Genomic DNA, 19217 nt, shown 5'->3' on the forward strand with positions numbered 1-19217 from the left:
TTTTGAAACAGTGCAGTGATGGACTAATCTTACTTCAGATTTTTGTTTTTAGTTTTTCGCATTGATTGAACATATTCTTTGAATAGACAGTCTAGACAGTGCTTTCTCTTGAATGCATCCGTGGCGTGGAACACTTTAAGCAAGAGAAGTTCGTCTGACCTTGAAACAAGGTTCGTCTGTAAAGCCTCTCTCACTTCTCCCGCCTTGTTTCGTATTCATCTCCTCACCCTCCGCCGACGCTCTCGTTTTATTCTGATTCTTAGAAAGAGGCACAAAGAGCAGACACAAACAGTACACACACACACTGACATGGGCACAAGTTCATAGCCCCCACACACGCACACACACACAAAGAGACACAAACACACACACACTCTCACAAAGGGACAAATGCAGCCACACACACACAAACAGTACAGACACACTGACACTTCCACAAGGCGATCAAACACACACACACACGCACACGCACACACACTCAGACAAATGCACAAATGCAGCCACACAAACCCCAACACGTACACCCCAGCATCCATCAAATCCACGCCACATCACTGCCTTATGTTTATGTATAAGATGGCGCCTGTCAAAATGTGGCGCTTTGGGTCGGAACGTCAACCGCATGTCCATTAGCCATCTTGCGGCCCCTCTCAATCATGCGGACACGATTTACCACGGGTGAGCGGCCGGCCGACGCCCCGATCACTCTGCTCATCCAATCAGTGGGATTGTCTCTTTGCGCTCGGCCAATCACAGTCTATAAATTTTTCTTTTCCACTGTTGAAATGAACCGGAAAATACACTTGAATGAACATCGATGCTCTGCCTCTTTAAGGTGTGCTTTTTGGCATTTGAATACACTGGTGGTGTGTTGGACGAGTGTGTGTCTGTTGTGTTTCAGTTTGCTAACCCCTCTTGGGAGGCCTTTGTCTTCACAAACCACTTAATGCCAAGCTGGACACCTTTCACCGAGTATGTCCGCAGATTCTTCAGACATCGGCATCTGAGAGCAGGTTGAAATGAGGAAGGAGATAAAAAAAAGACTTGTATGTGTTTCTCTCTGCCACCCTTATCGATTGATTGATTGATTGATTGATTGATTGATTGATTGATTGATTGATTGATTGATTGATTGATTTTATTTGACCATTTTGATAGAAAATATGAAAAGCCCTCTGTGTCATACAATAAAATACATAAATAGTCAGGGATTACAGAATAAAGCCTGAAGGCTTATTTCCATTGTGGTCCCTAGTCAAGGGCTGGTGAAAAAGCATCCATTGTGTTTGTGTTTGACTTTCATCATGCATTCGGGTGTGCGTTGTGTATTGAATGCAGAATCTCGAACCTTGGGGGGGTAGTGCTGAGGAGAGAATGGAGCGATGGGGGGGGGTGTAATATTTGATGGTTTGTCTCTCAAGCTTTTGTCTGTGCTGTCATTCATTTAGGTCATCGGGGAGCGGAACGCAGAACGCTCGACTGAGCCACACGACGTCGTGTCTGCTCACTGAAGAGAGTGCACTTACACTCCTGTATGTGTGTCTGTGTGTGTGTGTGTGGGGGGGGGGGGGGGTGGGGGATGTGTGGGTGGGCGGATGGGTATGCGTGCACGTGTGTGACCGCGCGTGTGTGACCGCATCACAAACAGCACACAAATGCAGTCAGACTGGGCAGGATAGTCTGCCTGCTGGTTGATGTTAGACTGCCAGTTTGAAAGGTTTCAGTTTGGATCCCTCTGGCTGCGTTCTACCTTTAGCTACCTTTGAATGAATAAATGTTTCTTCTTAATACCTATATGTTAATGAACAGACTGAATTAAACTATCTTGTTTTCATAAAGGCCTTGAGGGTGATTCTGTTTAACGCTGTGTTTAAAGAAATCAACCTGATTATGTTCAAGTGAAAAGTAGCAAGCCTGGTAGTAGCAAGTTATAGGATCACAAAGAGTAACATATTCCAGGATCACAGGAATCACATGACTTCAACATTGTGGGAGTGTGTGTGGATGATGGTTGGGTAAGCAGCCTATTGGCCAAGTCTGATTGGACTCTGGGCCTCGGTGAGGCTGCACACCTGTTGTGCATTGAGCAATCAATCTGCACAGGTTGGACCAGCCATCTCCGAACATACTCACAAAATGGATAATAATAATTATGCCACACAGAGGTTATAATTCAGTATTTTATTTGTTTTCATGGCCGCATTCTGGAAAGATCTGTAAATGTTGGATATTAGATAAATAGAGTGAAGTTCAGTCAACTGGATGGTCGCCCTCTTAGGTCGAGAGTGAGTTCTTCACCTCATCTCTATAACCAACATGTCCTCTGTGGATGTATGTCGAATGACCTCCTGGTGTCACATGACGTGTACAGCAATGCCTTCTTGGAAATATTCTGGGGAACATCTGGGTAAGTGTTTGCTTTTTGTAAAATGTTAACAGTGACTGTTGTGTATGTGTGCGCGCTCGCGTGGGCGCAAGTTTCTTATTTGTCAATGACAAATGGTGCATGACAAATTGTCATTTGTGTGTGTTTCACACACATACACAGACACCTGGTTCATAACGCTGCAGGACGCTTTACTCCTGTGCCTCTGTGTCTCTCAAAAGTGATTGCTTCTGCTCGCCTCCAACTCAATATAAACAAATATCCCCTATTGGCTTTCCTGAAGCCTATTCACCGGCTTTTATTGGCAATACCGCCTGTCATTATACCCTGTGTATATATAAATCCTTTTCAACGCTACATTTTCATATTGAAAGTGGGCCACTAAGGGACACCCTCGGTGTGCATTAAAAGTGACAAAATAAATGACTTGACAAAAGGCAAAGGATGACTAAGGATTGTCTTGTCGCGCTTTTATTTTGAATTCCTCTACTTGTTATACCTCAGAACACCTGCACCTGCCCTGGACCAGGCAGCTGGGCACTACATCAGACAACACCGCAGGGGCCTGTTCCACTTTGAAAGCATGCGGTAAGTACTCGCAATCGCCAAATTAAATCCTAAAACATCACGAGCCCCCCCCCCCCCCACACACACACACACACCAAACATGTTGGCTCCCTCCTAATATCCAGATATATTTTTTTAAAGAAATGTCCTATTAGGAAGGCAAGGCGTGTTGTCTTTGAAATAAAATGGGAGCAGGTTTGATTCCCCCTCTGTCCGCTGCCTAACCTGTAGGCATCCTTGAGCAAGGAGCTCTGACAACCTGCTCCTTGATTACACGTCTTAGGGTTCACTGTGACGCCTGTCACTTTGGAGGAAGGCTTCTGATAAATGACACGCAGTGAAATGTCAAACAAGTGAGGGACAAAGCTTGGGTTGACCTTCCGTCAAACCAATAACATGAGTCATTGACAGCAGCTGACACACCAGACGCACGGAGATGCCTAAGTAGTGTGTTGGTGTCAACTGAGTCACTGTTTTCGCATCAATCTTTCCCCCTCAGTAATCTGCCTGAACACAAGACTTTTTGCTATTTTTTTCGCATCAAATTTATGCGTGTGCAGAGAGAGAGAGAGAGAGAGAGAGAGAGAGAGAGAGAGAGAGAGAGAGAGAGAGAGAGAGAGAGAGAGAGAGAGAGAGAGAGAGAGAGAGAGAGAGAGAGAGAGAGAGAGAGAGAGAGAGAGAGAGAGAGAGAGAGAGAGAGAGAGAGAGAGAGAGAGACTTCAATTTATCCGTTCGTTCCTCTCGGGGCTTGAAGCGGCCCTCTACTTTAATCTGTTGCTCTCCTCATCCCTCTCTCTCTCTCTCCCTCCCTTCATCCCCTCCCTGATCTATCCATCTCTCAGCCCGGCTTTCAATGCTGCTCATCCCTCATCCTCCATCCGTTTCCTCTCCTCCCGCTCACTCCTTCCCTCGTCTCTGTTAATTATCCTATGCCGAGGTTTTAATTACAGCAAGAGGCGGAGCCGTACATCGGGCCCCACCCTCCTCCTCCTCCTCCTCCCTCTTCCGGCTTAATTGAAAATCCAATTAGTTTGCCCTGGATGTGGGCGCGTCCCAGTGGGACAGCCTGGTAGATCTGCTGACTATCAAATCTGATTTTCATCAAGAGGCTCCGATGTGTTGCGTCAGTGTTGTCTTGCGCTGATGGACTATCAAGGCTTTTTTTAAATCTCAAGTCAATGAAATTTAGAAAGCGTAAATACCCACAAAGCGGGCTCATTGCTATTCTGTCTAATTTCCCCCCAGTAATCCATCCGTGGGCTGCGTCGTGGGTGCAGACGTAAACAAACACGGGCACACTTGCAGAATCTCGATGGCATCGCGCTCAGCCGTTTCCGTGGAGATTACTATAGCAATACTGTGTCAGCCAATAGAGAAGCTTTTGGGGGTTTTTGAAGGAAGAACGGAATTGGGAAATTCAATCGTGCAAAATTGAATTTATAATTAGTAGGCACAGTAGAAATAGACCCGTACACATTGTACACACACACGCACACACTCTACAGGCAGATGGACGTGCACAATATTAATTTGTGAAGCTCGCATGGATGAATATAGGCAGGGACATATCCAGCCTGTAGCTGCAGATTGGGTTCAGCATGTCAAACCTGAGACTGTCCAACCCCTAGATGGAAGCCTTATATCCACCTCTATCTATCTAGACTCTGGTCTAGATAGTCCGTATTTGGCATGTTCAGGATATACAAGCTTTATCTAGAGCCTTTATTTAGCATGTCCAGGCTCTATCTAGACTAGTCTCTATTCAGAATGTCCATGCTCTATTTGGACCCTTTATTCAGCATAAATAGGCTCTATCTAGAGTCTGAATTCAGCAGGTCCAGCCTCTATTTACAGTCTGTGTTCAGCATGTCCAGCCTCTATGGCTGGACATGCCATAGAGGCAGATAATAGGACAGCACCATATCCCGATAAGCCCACATTGATTGGTTTCAGAGCTGCTGAAAGACATATTGATGCCTTGTGCACACACACACACACACACACACACACACACACACACACACACACACACACACACACACACACACACACACACACACACACACACACACACACACACACACACACACACACACACACACACACACACACACACACACACACACACACACACACACACACACACACACACACACCCCCCCCCCCCCCCCCCCCCCCCCCCCCCCCCCAAGGTGGAGAGACGGGCTGATGGAGGAAGTAAAGGTCAAGAGTGGATAAGGTGTGTGTGTAAGAGTCAGATAGGACCCCGCTACAAAGATAGGCTTTCCGGCTCAGCCAAATTATTCCATGGATACTGACAACCAACAAATATTACTAATGCACGACATTATTGCTTCCATCATGACATTTAACTACACGGCTACAGGTGTTGCTGACGCTCATTCTTTTCTGTCATTTTTTAAGTGTTCAGTCAATTTTACTTTGTTGTCCATTTTTTTCAATTAAAAATCTGAATGGGATTTTTAATTAAGTTACCCTTAAGGTCTACAATGAATTTGTCTTGATACAACTGGAGAGATATGCAACAAAATACACAAAGACAATGTTTTTCTATGTATTCCTAAATATTGATTACACTGCCCTGACGAATACTGCATTCTGATTGGTAATTGATGGCATTCAGTGGTCGATAGCAACAGAATGTTGCTATGGAAGCTATATCCAACTGGCGGCATTCATCAAACCATTTTAGTGGAGGCAATGAAATCATAAAACACAAACTGTTGTTCTTTTGTTGTGGTTATATTTTGCCTCATATTGTGTATATCTTTCAGTAAGTAGCTGGGCAATAATCAGGGGGGGGTAATCTATCATGAATCGCTGCTCCAGGGTGACTCCAGCCCGGTCATGCATCACCCTGTGGGGGGGTTTATTGCCCCTTAACGACCGGCTCGCTGCACATTACCCCCCCCCCCCCCCCCCACCCCTTCATACATAACAGATATGTGTAAAATACAGAGAACATTGAAGCAGATGATGAAAGCATCATGGCAGAAAGAAAAAAACAAGGTCACACAATCCTGTGGATAACCCTCATTATTCCTCCACACTCTCCGGCATCACACCCGTACCGGCCTCGGAGATGTGTCAAGATTTGCAGTGTACACACGGGCCCGTCCAGGTGGTGATTGAGGCGGGGGGATAATCGTTATAGAGCGAGGTAACACTCGTGGTGCGGTCGGAGGGAGCCAGGGTTATTAATCGTATCGACCTCCGCCAGAGCCAGGATGTAATTCGGTTCCGTCCCGTCCGCCCCCTTCCGACGCGTTATTCTTTGGGACGCGGAGCTGTCTCGTGGATTCAAATAAGATTCACGTCTGATTTTCAGAAATGGTTTATTTTCGAGAAATTTAACCTTGACATCGGAAGGGGGGGGGGGGGGGGGGGATGTTTTCTGTATAAGCCTACTGTGCCAACATGAAGAGGAGGGGGGGAGAGAGATGCAGACACCGGAAGAAAACGAGGGGAAGTGAGACCGAGAGAGAGAATGGAAGTGAGAGAGAGAGAGAGAGAGAGACCCGGAGAGCGAGCGAGAGGGAGAGCCAGGGTCCCCATCTGTTGCTATAGCACAGCCGCATGATTGTTCTCTTCACCGCAAGCTGTGACAGACACGGCCCTCCTGTGGCGGGGGGGGGGGCTGTGAGGGTGAGGGGTGTGAAGGTGGGGGGGGGGGGGGGGAGAAAGGTAGCAGCTGATGTGGAAGCAAACTGTGTTGACGTGCCGGGGGAGGGGGATTGTGTGTGTGTGTGTGTGGGGGGGGGGGGCGTGTGATGACTGGGGGGGGGGGGGAGGGGAGGAGGGGGAGTCGGGGAGTTACAGTGGTAGCGGCGGCCAAAGAAATGTGGGTTGCTATGATAACTGGTTTCCACATTTTGCCTTTCTGCTGTGTCCGTGTACGACTGCAGTGTCCCCCAGTACAATGCACCTCCTAGTCATGCTGTATCGTACGGTAAATAGCCGTGTTCTTATCTTGCATCTTATTTTACATGAATGCTGAAGTACTTAAAGTGAGCATGGTTTAATATAGTAGATGGTAAATGGACCGCATTTTTACAGCGCTTTTCTAACCAGCGGCCACTCAAAGCGCTTCACATTATTGCCTTGCATTCGCCCGTTCATACACACATTCACACACCGACAACGGCGACAGCCAGCTCGTCAGGTGCAGTTGGGGGTTAGGTGTCTTGTTCAGGGACACCTCGACACTCGAACTAGCAACCTTTCGGTTCCCAGTCAGAATATAGTATAATACAGTATATAGCATACAGTATATTAGCATAGTTACATGCATAGCATCCAGCAAAGATTAGGATAGAATTTAGTGTTGTTGAAAATATAAGGTCATAGCATACGTATTTAGCATACAGCATATTGGCATACAGTTGTGTAGCCTTCAAAATGGCAGCGAGCTAGTGTGAGTCTGTAATTCTCACAGATCTTAAGTCAAATGGGTCTTAAAGGGGACATATTATTCCACCAGGTGTGAGTGTGATTAGCCTTACAAGCCGTTTCGAAAGTCTGCCCCATATTACATCACTAGTGGGCGTGTCCACCTAGATCTTTGCTGGATAGATGAGCAAAGTTTACTACAGTCCACTGGGTAGGCTGGTAGACTGATCTATCCAGCACACATCTAGGTAGACATGCCCACTAGTGATGTCATATGGGGCAGATTTTCGAAACAGCTTGTAAGGCTAATCACGCTCACACCTGGTGGTATAATATGTCCCCTTTAATTTTGAGGTTAAGGGGTTCCAGCTGCATGAAAGGAGCTGAACTGAGGACAGAGTTGGTAGATCCGCGATGCTTATCTGTCCTGGCCTCATGCTGTGAATCGTATTCAAATATTCAGCCACATGCGGCCATCCATTAATTCAGGTACACTTTAGTGTATAGGGAAACGGTGTGTGTGTGTAAATAGAACACCAGTACATGAAGAAATGCCACATTGAAGTGTGTGTGTGTGTGTGTGTGTGTGTGTGTGTGTGTGTGTGTGTGTGTGTGTGTGTGTGTGTGTGTGTGTGTGTGTGTGTGTGTGTGTGTGTGTGTGTGTGTGTGTGTGTGTGTGTGTGTGTGTGTGTGTTCGCACGGGCGGGCGTGTATGAGTGAGTGCGTGAGCGTGTAAAAACTCATTTTCTTGGGGACATATCCCAGGGTTCTTAGCGGCGCCTTTGCTGTCGGTGCTGTATTGTCTAATGTGTAAGGCGATACAGACCGCAACATGCATCCCCAACACGGGCCTTCGATTCAATTTGTAAAAGTGCTTTTCAATCCACTTAAATACACACGGACGCTTCATGAAACTGCTCTTGGAGCGATTTCCACGGGCACTTGGGCCTGGCTTTTCTGCCAGCAGGTTGCCATCCACAAGCAATATCTTTAAGAGGGTGATGGAGAGGCCTGCTGCTGCTCTCGAGTTAAAGGCTTGACTTTACTTTTTATAATAAAAAGTGTGGCTGTGTGTTTTCTTGTACCCTCGTTTGATCCTCCCTGCTCTGCTATTGATTTAGAGGGTCTGGCACCAAACGATGGAATCCATATAGGAGAGCTGGGAAGGTTGGCTGCCAGGCTAATTATTCACCCTTTATTGAGCTTGAATCAAAGAGAAACCTTCTGCTGCCTCTCATCCTGGTTATACGGCCTTCCTGATTACAACTTTTTTGAAATATGTCAAATAGTTTTGGGTCAATTATAGTAATATATGCATAGAAATGTATGAAAAAGATTGTATAATAGACTAATTACTTTTTGTTTTAAATGTGCGCCCTATGTGTAAACCTAGTAAATAAAAAAAACCTGTGTGTATGACATGTAACAAACAAAGGGAGATCAAAATAAAGCAGAATTATCCTGTTATGGCCTTCCTTTTTAAAAATATTGACCATATTATTGTAAGTGCTCCATAAAACCGAGATAGCTTTGCTCTGTAAACAACAAAAGTTTATTTTTGCACTTATGTTTATAGACATACAATATGTCTGTTGCTGTTGTTGTTGATGTGTTTTCATTCGGTTCCTTCGCAAAACCATTCGTTGCGTTCAAAGGAGAATCTAGTGGGAGAAATTTCCACTGTTATTAACATGCTGCCCGGGCATGGCCATTAAGGCCTGCATACGGCAGAAGGTTTTACTCCACAAAGAGGAAGTCCCTTTGTATAGATGTGCGGCAGACAGGCAAGCGCTGTCTAGCACATGCTTCTTCCTGCACCATTTTAATTCACGATTAATGAACCATTCACTCTTTAAATATTGTTGGCATAACCGATATTGTATATTTTTGTGCCATTACATTCTGTCTTTTAATTATTATGTTATTTGATTTGTATGTTTCAATATCATGAAATGTATAGAATATATATGGATTAAGATAATAAATACAACATTTGTTATCAAATTGAACATTTTATCTATGCAACACAAACAAAAAATGTTACAGCAATTTAAACGCTGGCTGTTTGCAGGCTAGAAGCAAATGCACAATGTGTGCTGCTTGAATAGGCTTCCAATAAACACCAGCCTCCATTAGGATTGTATGTTATAGGAGAGAGTTAAGGAGAGGAATGAAGGTGTGATGAGAGAAGGACACTGGAAGTAATTACTTCTCTTTCTCACTTCCTTCTTCTCGTCTGACTAACGCACGCACGCACGCGCGCACGCATGTACACACACACAGACACGCACTGAACCAGAAACACACGGGCATGCCTCATGTCGTTAAACCAAAACAAAACACGCACATTCAGTCTTTCCCTTGGCACAAATGTCAGCTAGTTTTCACATACTCTCCTCTCTCCTAAAATGTCAGTGACTTGAACAAAGGCTGCAACCATGACACCTGCATGTGTGTGTGTGTGTGTGTCCCAGCTAAACACGCTGTTTTGTAGCAATGTCACATCAAACTTGCTTGTCAAGGATAACAACAAATGTCTCAGGAGAAACTATTTTCAGAATAAAGTCGTCCATTATATAGCATTGACACGTTATGGCTGATGCATTTGGGTATATTGTGAATAAAACGGTATAAAAGTAGATGGGTATGGTTGGAAAAATGTCTTGTAACATTTATGCCATCTTAGCTAGAGCGATGAGGCTATTGTTCACACCATATCTCTTTAGTTAGCTCTGGATTTTTGCTAAGGCTATGTCTGTTTTCTATGACATGTTATAAATAGAAATAGTAGGATGTGATCGTGGTAAGGGCGATGGAATCAAAGCCCAAAGGTTCTCGGTTCCAACCCCAACGTCACAGTCTTAGCTATAGGCCTCCTTGAGTAAGATATCCTGACCCCATATCTGCTGCTGAATGACCTATACCTTTTGGACAGATTTGTCTGCTAAATTAGCACACGGTACTGGAAATTGCATCTGGACCTATGACGCAAAATATAAGAGCAACGTATGAGCGCAATGTAAATGTGCATTGAAGTCCTCCTCTTCGATTCAACCTCCATTTAATGAGGTCTCGACGAAAACATAAAACTCGTGCTCTCCCTTTGTCCTCGACGGTCACCGACTGAAACGTGCCGTTTATCTCACCCTCTGTGCTGTGATTGATGGTTTCCATGGTTACTCTGACGAATGGTTATTTTTACTCTGAGCACTCTTTTATGCCATGGATCTGGTTGATTGAAAATGTGCTGTGACACGATGAGATCACTCCTCTCGGATATTTAATATTTGGCTACCCCTGCTCTCGCACTAAATCCTCCGATATGTTGTGTCCTGCATTTGTGTCTCCGTTGGTATTCTATAATATTTCTCCTTCCGCGGAAGTGACTCAGCCTATTAGCGAGTTGTCAATGTTAAATGTACTGCATTTACATTTTGTGACCAGTGTCCTCTCAAAACGCTTTACAGCGCGTACCTCCCATTCATCCACACATTCACCCACCGACGGCGGAGCCCACCACGCATGGCTACAGCCAGCAGGCCGGGAGCAGTTAGGGTGAGGCGTCTGGCTCAGGGGCACCGCGACACTGTGCTAGGAGGTGCCAGCGATCAAACTGACAACCCCTTCTACCGGCTGAGCCCCTCCCACCTGGCTAGTGCCCTCACCGCACAGACAACCCCCATGTCACACCCCAGGGTTTAAGTCCTATCCCACGTCATTCCTGCTCTGCTGGACCTCATCTTCCTGCCCGTCTTCTGTCCTGTCCTTGCGTTTGTCCTTCGGCATGCGTGTCAGTTTCGAAAGTCCTGGTGTTCACACCTGTGACTTGAATCAAATTGGTTTACGTTGCTAGGACTGCAGATCCTGTCACTGGATGACACAACCAATAGAATGAGGGGGTTCCTCGGGGCCACTGAATTGGTTTGGTTGTCAGGGCTATTTTGGATGGCTTTTGGCCAATGAAGTGCTTCTAAGCGTTTATACACTCAACACAGTCAGCGGATCTGATACTAGGATGGGCTTTTTGGTGTCTTTTTAAGGAGCAATGAAGGGAAATGCAAAAACACACACACAGCGAATCAGAACGGCTGCAGATCGGATCTAACCCTTCTGCAAGCGGTTCACAAGAGAGCGTGAGCTAGAGGGAAATTGGCTGGAGAGCACTCCTTCGGGACTTCAGAAGTCAGAAGCCAAGCGTTCATACACACAGACTCCCTCAGTTATAATTTATCAGAGCAAAGCTCTGGTTTTTGAATAACAAAGTGAGTTGTCTTAAGCTATCTTAAAAGGGAGTTCAATTATAGTACATTTTTATTCCAACTGCATCTTCCTCCATTGCGCCCCTTGGAATTCATAATTGCTGGCCTTTTTCTGTCTGGCAGTAGGGAGGTTTATTCTGCCCGGTTTATGAGTCGATATGCCCATGTTTGAGACCATTTCAAACCGATGAGCTCCATGTTGGGTTAGGGTCTGTGTCGTTTTATTTTGTTCTAGATGGAGCCAGGTTCCTTTTACGCCTTCTGGTGTTTCCCTTGGCCTTTTGAATGGATGACTCACACGCACGCACGTACGCACACGCTCGCTCACACAATCACGCTCACAAACACTTTTTTCCCAAATCATCTGAAAACATTCTCTAATCTCCCTAAGCACCCCATCTCCCATCACATGCGCACACACACACACACACACTCTTAGTCTCTGTCACTCATTCATTCAACAGTCATTCGTCACAATAACTCTCAGTAAAACAATCTCGTGTGCATTCCCAATGCTAACACACAGAAACACACATGGCACACACACAAGGGACACGCACACGGCACACACACATGGCACACACACACGGCACACAAGGCAAAAGCATAATTATTTTAATGAGTTATGACATGTTGCCCTGCAGATTGCAGTATTGGCCCTACTGTGTCTGCCTTGTCACTTTCCACTCTTTTCATTCACCTGCCTGCCCTGCCTGACCATTCCTCCCTCCCCCTCCCTCCCCCTCTCTCCCCCTCTCCTCCCCTTCTGCCGATCTCTCTCTGACCCTCGGGGAACTCCCTAAGCTGCTCTTCCGCCTCAACCCCAGCTGCTGCCGCAACTAATGAATAAGAAGACCACCACCTCACCTTCACCCCCTCCCCCGGCCTCCATCACCGCCTCCCCCTCCACACCTCAACCACCACCTCACCTTCACCCCCTCACCTGGCCTCCATCCCCGCCTCCCCCTCCACACCTCAACCACCACCTCACCTTCACCCCCTCACCTGGCCTCCATCCCCGCCTCCCCCTCTTTACCTCAACCACCCCCTGCATCACATCCCCCTAACTCCCCCTCCATCCCCACCTCCCCCTCTACACCTTCACCTCCATCACCGCCACATCCATCCACCACCCTCACCCCACCTCCATCACCGCCACATCCATCCACCACCCTCACCCCACCTCCCCCGTCACCTCCATCCCCGCCTCCCCCTAAATGACTTCACCTCCATCACCTCCACCCCCATCACCCCACCTCCATGCCTTCACCACCACCTCCATCACCTCCATCCCCGCCTCCCCCTCAATGACTTCACCTCCACCTCCATCACCTCCACCTCCATGCTTTCGCCACCACCTCCATCACCCCACCTCCATGCCTTCACCTCCATCACCTCCACCCCCATCACCCCACCTCCATGCCTTCACCACCACCTCCATCACCTCCATCCCCGCCTCCCCCTAAATGACTTCACCTCCATCACCCCACCTCCATCACCCCACCTCCATCACCCCCACCCCCATCGCCTCCACATCCATCCACCCTCCACCACTGTAATCCATAAACCTGCGCATCGTTCACATCCCCATCCCCATGATGGAGTCACTCGACCCCCAGCCCGCCTCGTAGACAGAGGATGAAGCGGACGTTCTGGACTAATGAGCGGCGGCGGCGGCTATATGAATTACATCGGCGCTCCGGGCCGAGCCGCTATGGATCGAACCGACCGAGCCCCCACCACGCAATCGGGTTACAGCCCGGGGAGCGCTGATATGGACCGCTAACGCCTTTCACCGGCCACGCCGCCGAGTGAACGCAGACGCTGGGTGTGCGAAGACGAAGCTAAGACACGATCAGCTAAAGCGTCTCTCGCTTTCATCGTTTGTTTCCAGTTTATAAGTCAGGTGAACAACAGATGAACGCATTGAAAGGGAATTAAATGCTTGTTTTCCAGGCATCCTTAACTCTGCAACATAACGATTGCAATATGTGTATGAAGATAAGCTAGCAAAAGCCAAGTAATGAAGGAGTATTAAGAGAATTAAATCAGAATTTGGGCATTACAAACAGAAAAAGGTCCCTCTAGTGTGCAATGTAGCAGTAGTTCCGACTTTTCGATACAGAATGACAATATCTATATGTTGCTCCATTCACACATCGCAATGCAAGTGGCTGCCACTTAAAGCGTGCATGAAAGGAAATCTGTTGCTTTGAAACACTGAGCGCAAGGTCACCTGGTGGCCCTCATACAATGTGAATTTAAGGCTGGGATTTCCACAAGGACGTGTGTGTGTGTGTGTGTGTGTGTGTGTGTGTGTGTGTGTGTGTGTGTGTGTGTGTGTGTGTGTGTGTGTGTGTGTGTGTGTGTGTGTGTGTGTGTGTGTGTGTGTGTGTGTGTGTGTGTGTGTGTGGGAGATAGAGAGGGTTATGTCCCTGTAGGCCTTGCTTAAAAAATGTGAGTCTGTATTGTCAAGGGAAGAGCAGTAAGTAGAGACAGTGAACCATGAAGCTACACACATGAGCACACACAAAATGGATATGAACTATGCAACGCACACACACTTTTACTCTGGCACACTTTCACATACACTTTAACCCTGACACACACACACACACACACACACACACACACACACACACACACACACACACACACACACACACACACACACACACACACACACACACACACACACACACACACACAAACTTACTTTCAAACAAAAACTTGCGCAGACAAACACTTTCACATTGCCACACATACACACACAAATTCATAATGAGTGGCAGGGGATGCAGCTGAATGCTGATACAACAACTTGGAAGAATAGTGAGTAGCCACATTTACATAATTTGCATGTATGCAAACACTGAAATCACTTTCTATCTGCCTCTCTCTCTCATTCTCAGCGTGAGAGGGAAAAGTTAAGACCTGAGTGACTTTAACTAACATTGGGCTCTGTGAAAACCCAATAATCGACCGCAATAGCGTCTTAAAATACTGCATTTATCCATCTCTGCCTCCAACCAAAATGTAATAATTTCCTACTGGGGATACCCTCAGAAATAATTGACAATTCTCCATGCTACTCCGACGGAAATGACATGGAAAAGTGTTACTTAAAAAACAAAACAAATTGGCACCCTGAGGTTCACCGTTTATTCAGACGTAATACAAACCCGACACGAAGCGGTCTTATTAACTCAAAACGGTGTTCACCGGCGCCTTATTCTCCGGGACTCCAGGTGCCTCTCCTCTCTCGGTTCAGCGACGGCCATGTTTCAACAGAATACAGGTGATCAGCAACACCTGCTGCTCACTCTTACCTGTCCTCTGGTCACATGCCTGGTGCCACGCCCCTTCCCTTCGCTCTGATAGACGCAGCTGAAGCGCTGTCTCGAAGACTAAACTGAGGTCGGTCTCAGAGCGACAGTCAGTTTGGATCGACACTCCAATCAAAGGGTTGTCGAGCTCGACTACTGAATGGAGTGTGAATGAATATAATCTTTGACATGTTTACACGATGGTAAGAGAGAGAGGCAGAGAGAGGGAGAGAGGCAGAGAGAGAGAGAGAGGCAGAGAGAGAGAGAGAGGCAGAGAGAGAGATAGAGGGAGGCAGAGAGAGAGAGAGAGGGAGGCAGAGAGAGAGATAGAGGGAGGCAGAGAGAGAGAGGCAGAGTGAGGGAGAGAGAGGCAGAGTGAGGGAGAGAGAGAGAGGATTGCAGTCAGGTATTTTGGGTGTAGGAGTAAGAAGAATGAGGAGGAGAAAGTGTGAGCGATCGCTGTGAACCACTTCGATGGCGTCAGCGCTAAAAATGACGCAGTGTTCGGTTGCCTGACCTTTTCTCAGGTTTACGTCGTAGATATCTTTGCCGTGGGCCTCTGCTTAGCAGCAATGCAGCACAGATCTCAGCTTAAACCTTCACAGGCCTTACAGCGCTGTGCAAGAGCAGGGCGCGGGTCTCCCTCATGATGTTAATTATGGGCCCTGGCAGGAAGGGACCCACGATTACATGCTACACCTGTTTTTGTCCCTGCGATTACACCGCTGTGATTAAGGCCTATTGGTGCTGTCGGGCACAATTAAAGAGCCTTCACCAAACGGCTGTTGTTCATCCATTAGTCCTCGGTTGGCTCCATCAACACGAGCACCTCTTGGATGTTGACGACGTTCAGCCATGCGTTGATGTTTCCATGGATTTGTTGGATAAGAAGAATCTGCTTAATGGCACTTGTTTAGTCATTGGGTTAGTAAACCATACCTGATCATTGGGATACTGTTTGTTTTTTACATCGATGGTGGTGGGGGGGGGGGGGGGGTGCGAGGGGTGCTGGGGGTGATGGTGGGGGTGGCGGTGGTGGTTGTGTTTGGGTTGGTGGTTGAGGGTGGTGGGGACACCGTAGCGTCGGGTTGCTGAGGACAGCCAGCTGCCTTAGCGTGGGAATGAAGCGGCTCTGTGCCACCGTGGGTGGAGGGAAGGAGAGAGAGACAAAGAGAGAGGGAGACAGAGGAGAGAGAGGGAAGGAGGGAGTGAGAGAGAGGGAAGGAGGGAGTGAGAGAGACAAAGAGAGACAGAGGAGAGAGAGGGAGGGAGAGAGAGAGAGAGAGAGAGAGAGAGAGAGAGAGAGAGAGAGAGAGAGAGAGAGAGAGAGAGAGAGAGAGAGAGAGAGAGAGAGAGAGAGAGAGAGAGAGAGGAGGTGGAGGGGTAGAGACTGAGAGGGAGAGGGAAGGAGAGAGGAGGGGAGAGACAAAGAGAGGGAGAGAGAGGGAAGGAGGGAGCGGGAGAGAGAGAGGGAGACAAAGAGACAGAGGGAGAGAGACAGGGGGGAGAGAGAGAGAGAGAGAGATAGGGAAGGAGGGAGAAGGAGATAGAGAGGGCGAAATGGAGGGAGTGAGAGAGAGGGGGAGAGAGAAAGGAGAGGGACACAGAGGGACAGATATTGGGAGAGAGAGACTGAGGAAGAGAGACAGAGGGAGAAAGAGCAAGACACAAGACTCTGCGGTACAATGCAAAGGCAGGCTTTCCGACCTGAACACAGAGGGCCATTGTAATGACTGGGTAGATTCGGAGAGGTTTGTGCTTGAACTGAGGATGCAACTTAAGGACACGAGAATGAGCAAAAAGAGTGAGACCCAATGGGTTGAATTCATACATTCGAAGATGAAGAATCAATTAATACATTTTAAAAAGGCAGAGTTGCACTTATTCGCCGTTTTGGCGAATAAGCTATAAACTGTGATTAACTGTCAACACGGTCTTGAAATATAACTATCCTGCAGGCATTGTAGATTGGTTGTGTGATTTTAGCCCAAAACGTGTTCTAACCATGATGCTATTTTGAAGCTATGCTATTAATACACCAAAGTTCACATAATTATCCACATGCATAGAGTGATTCTGACAGCAATACAAGAAGACTCACTTCACACAGTCGTTTAAAAGAGAAGAAAATAACAAGAGTAGCACAGAAGAAAAAATAACAAAGAATTGTAATCGACAGATTGTATTTTACGTTTTTTAATTAATGATATAAGTATAATAAATATACCGGCTGCTTTTGCGGTATCTTCTTTCTATGGACTGAAAGAAAGAAATCGAATAATCAAAAGTACAAACTAATACAATAACCTTTTTTTAATATACTTTTCAGAAGAAAACCAATTAATTGCCACAAAAAAACACACAAAATCTATATTAGAAAAAAATCCTTCCTAGAATCCCATTGGCCACTCGCAACATGTGATCAATCCCACTCCAAGCAATCGCAGTTGTTCTTCAGAGAGTTCTCTTCTATAGCGGTCACTACGTGGTGGCGGGACAAAGGCATTCACGCACGTCATTGGCCAACTCACATACAGGTCGGAACAATAGTTACTGTGTGTGTCTGTGTGTGTCTGTGTGTGTGTGTGTGTGGGAGTGATCCGTTTGGACGTGTTCCGACAGTCACATGGACACTTGGCCAACATGCCCACACAGAGTGTGTGTGTGTGTGTGTGTGTGTGTGTGTGTGTGTGTGTGTGTGTGTGTGTGTGTGTGTGTGTGTGTGTGTGTGTGTGTGTGTGTGTGTGTGTGTGTGTGTGTGTGTGTGTGTGTGTGTGTGTGTGTGTGTGTGTGGAGGTAAGGGCATATTAGTAAGTCACAGAGCAGCACTATCCCCCTCTCTCCATCTCAACTTTCTTTAACTCTTTCTCTCAATTCTACTTAATTCTCTTTTTTTATTCTCTCTTCCGTTCCGTTTGCTTTCCTCGGGACTGTGCCCTTTGCTCTTGTCTTTCTTCTCGGTCTCTCTTCCATTCGCCCTTTTCTTTCCTTCTTTCTATGCGTCTCTCTTTCTTTCATCCTGGTGGCCACACAGCCCATGCCAGATTGTGATCCCTGCCAATGGCTGAGGTCTTATTCCACCCGCTCTCACAGCGAATCACAATCGAGACACTCGCCTGGCACGCAGCAAGGCCCACAATAGCGCCGCCTGTGACTCCGTTTCGTTGTCACTTGGTTACAAAACTCAGTACGGGCACAAATAACCTCTCTCGAATTCTCCCTCCTTCTCTGCTTTACCATTACACACACACGCGCGCACGCGCACGCGCGCGCACGTTCGCTCCTCTTTGAAAGAAACCAAGGAGACGAAACTTCACTTGTTCCACAGTGGAAGGAGCCTTGGAGAGGGCGACCGAGACCTCTGGTTGGCTGGGCACACCAGTGGTTCTTATCCCTATGGAATAAAAGCCATCTTGACTCCCTTATCAATCTTATGCTCCCTTATGTATTCTTCTTTCTCTGTTCAAAGTAGAGGTTTGTGGTTATCAAATGTGTGGTTCAGCCGGTGGTCATTCTTTACGGGGAAACGCGTACAAAGTAGGAATGAGGTATAACACAGGTTAGTAAATAAGATCAAATAAAGTAGCAATTTACATTTAGGGCATTTAGCAGATACTTTCATCCAAAGCGACTTACAATAAGTGCATTTGTCAGAAGGAGGAGAAACAATATATTGCTGTCTCCTGTACAGTAAAGATGTTCAAAGAACCAAGTGCCAAGCACCTACACTTGTCTAGGTTAACCCATTCCCTGTTTACAATCAAGATAGCTAGATTAAGAGGGTACACAATGCTAAGTACTATTTTTAAATGCAAGGACATACACCGTGTCTAGGTTTGTTGTATGTCTAGGTATAAAATGTATAGCTATAAAAACTAATTTGTGTAAACGCTGTGCTTGGCTGCTCGAAGGACATTGAAGCAATACATTTAGCATCACAAAGAGAACGATTCCTGAAGACAAAAGGATTAAATAAGGGATGAAAGCATGTAATTATTTGCTTAAGCGGTGAGCATGAAAGAAAAGCGGTTTGATAAATAGGTTGGCTGTTGATCCCGCAAAGTACATTTTCCTGTTCCGCAACAAGAAGCAGAGTATTTATTATTTAAATGGAGACATCATTACACTGCCACCCCGCTGATTTGGGATCTGTTCCAGACGGCTGCTTTCCAGAATTAGCCAGAAATGTTTTTTTATTAAAAAAATTGCAAATCGAGGTTAGCTAGCATGCAGGTTTAATCGAGGCTAACCTGGGACCCAGCGTGGTAT

General features: G+C 46.7%; 1 long non-coding RNA gene across 1 annotated transcript in view; it reads left to right on the forward strand.

Annotated features, from left to right (window-relative positions):
* Positions 1–2053: 2053 nt before the first annotated feature.
* Positions 2054–19217, forward strand: part of LOC115532536 (uncharacterized) — a 42971-nt gene continuing 25807 nt past the window's right edge. The window contains exons 1-2 of the long non-coding RNA XR_003974061.1: positions 2054–2407; positions 2891–2974. This is a non-coding gene — a long non-coding RNA (uncharacterized LOC115532536). The remainder of the gene's footprint in view (positions 2408–2890; positions 2975–19217) is intronic.

Source organism: Gadus morhua, chromosome 19 (assembly GCF_902167405.1).
Source record: "Gadus morhua chromosome 19, gadMor3.0, whole genome shotgun sequence".
Lineage (NCBI taxonomy): Eukaryota > Metazoa > Chordata > Actinopteri > Gadiformes > Gadidae > Gadus > Gadus morhua.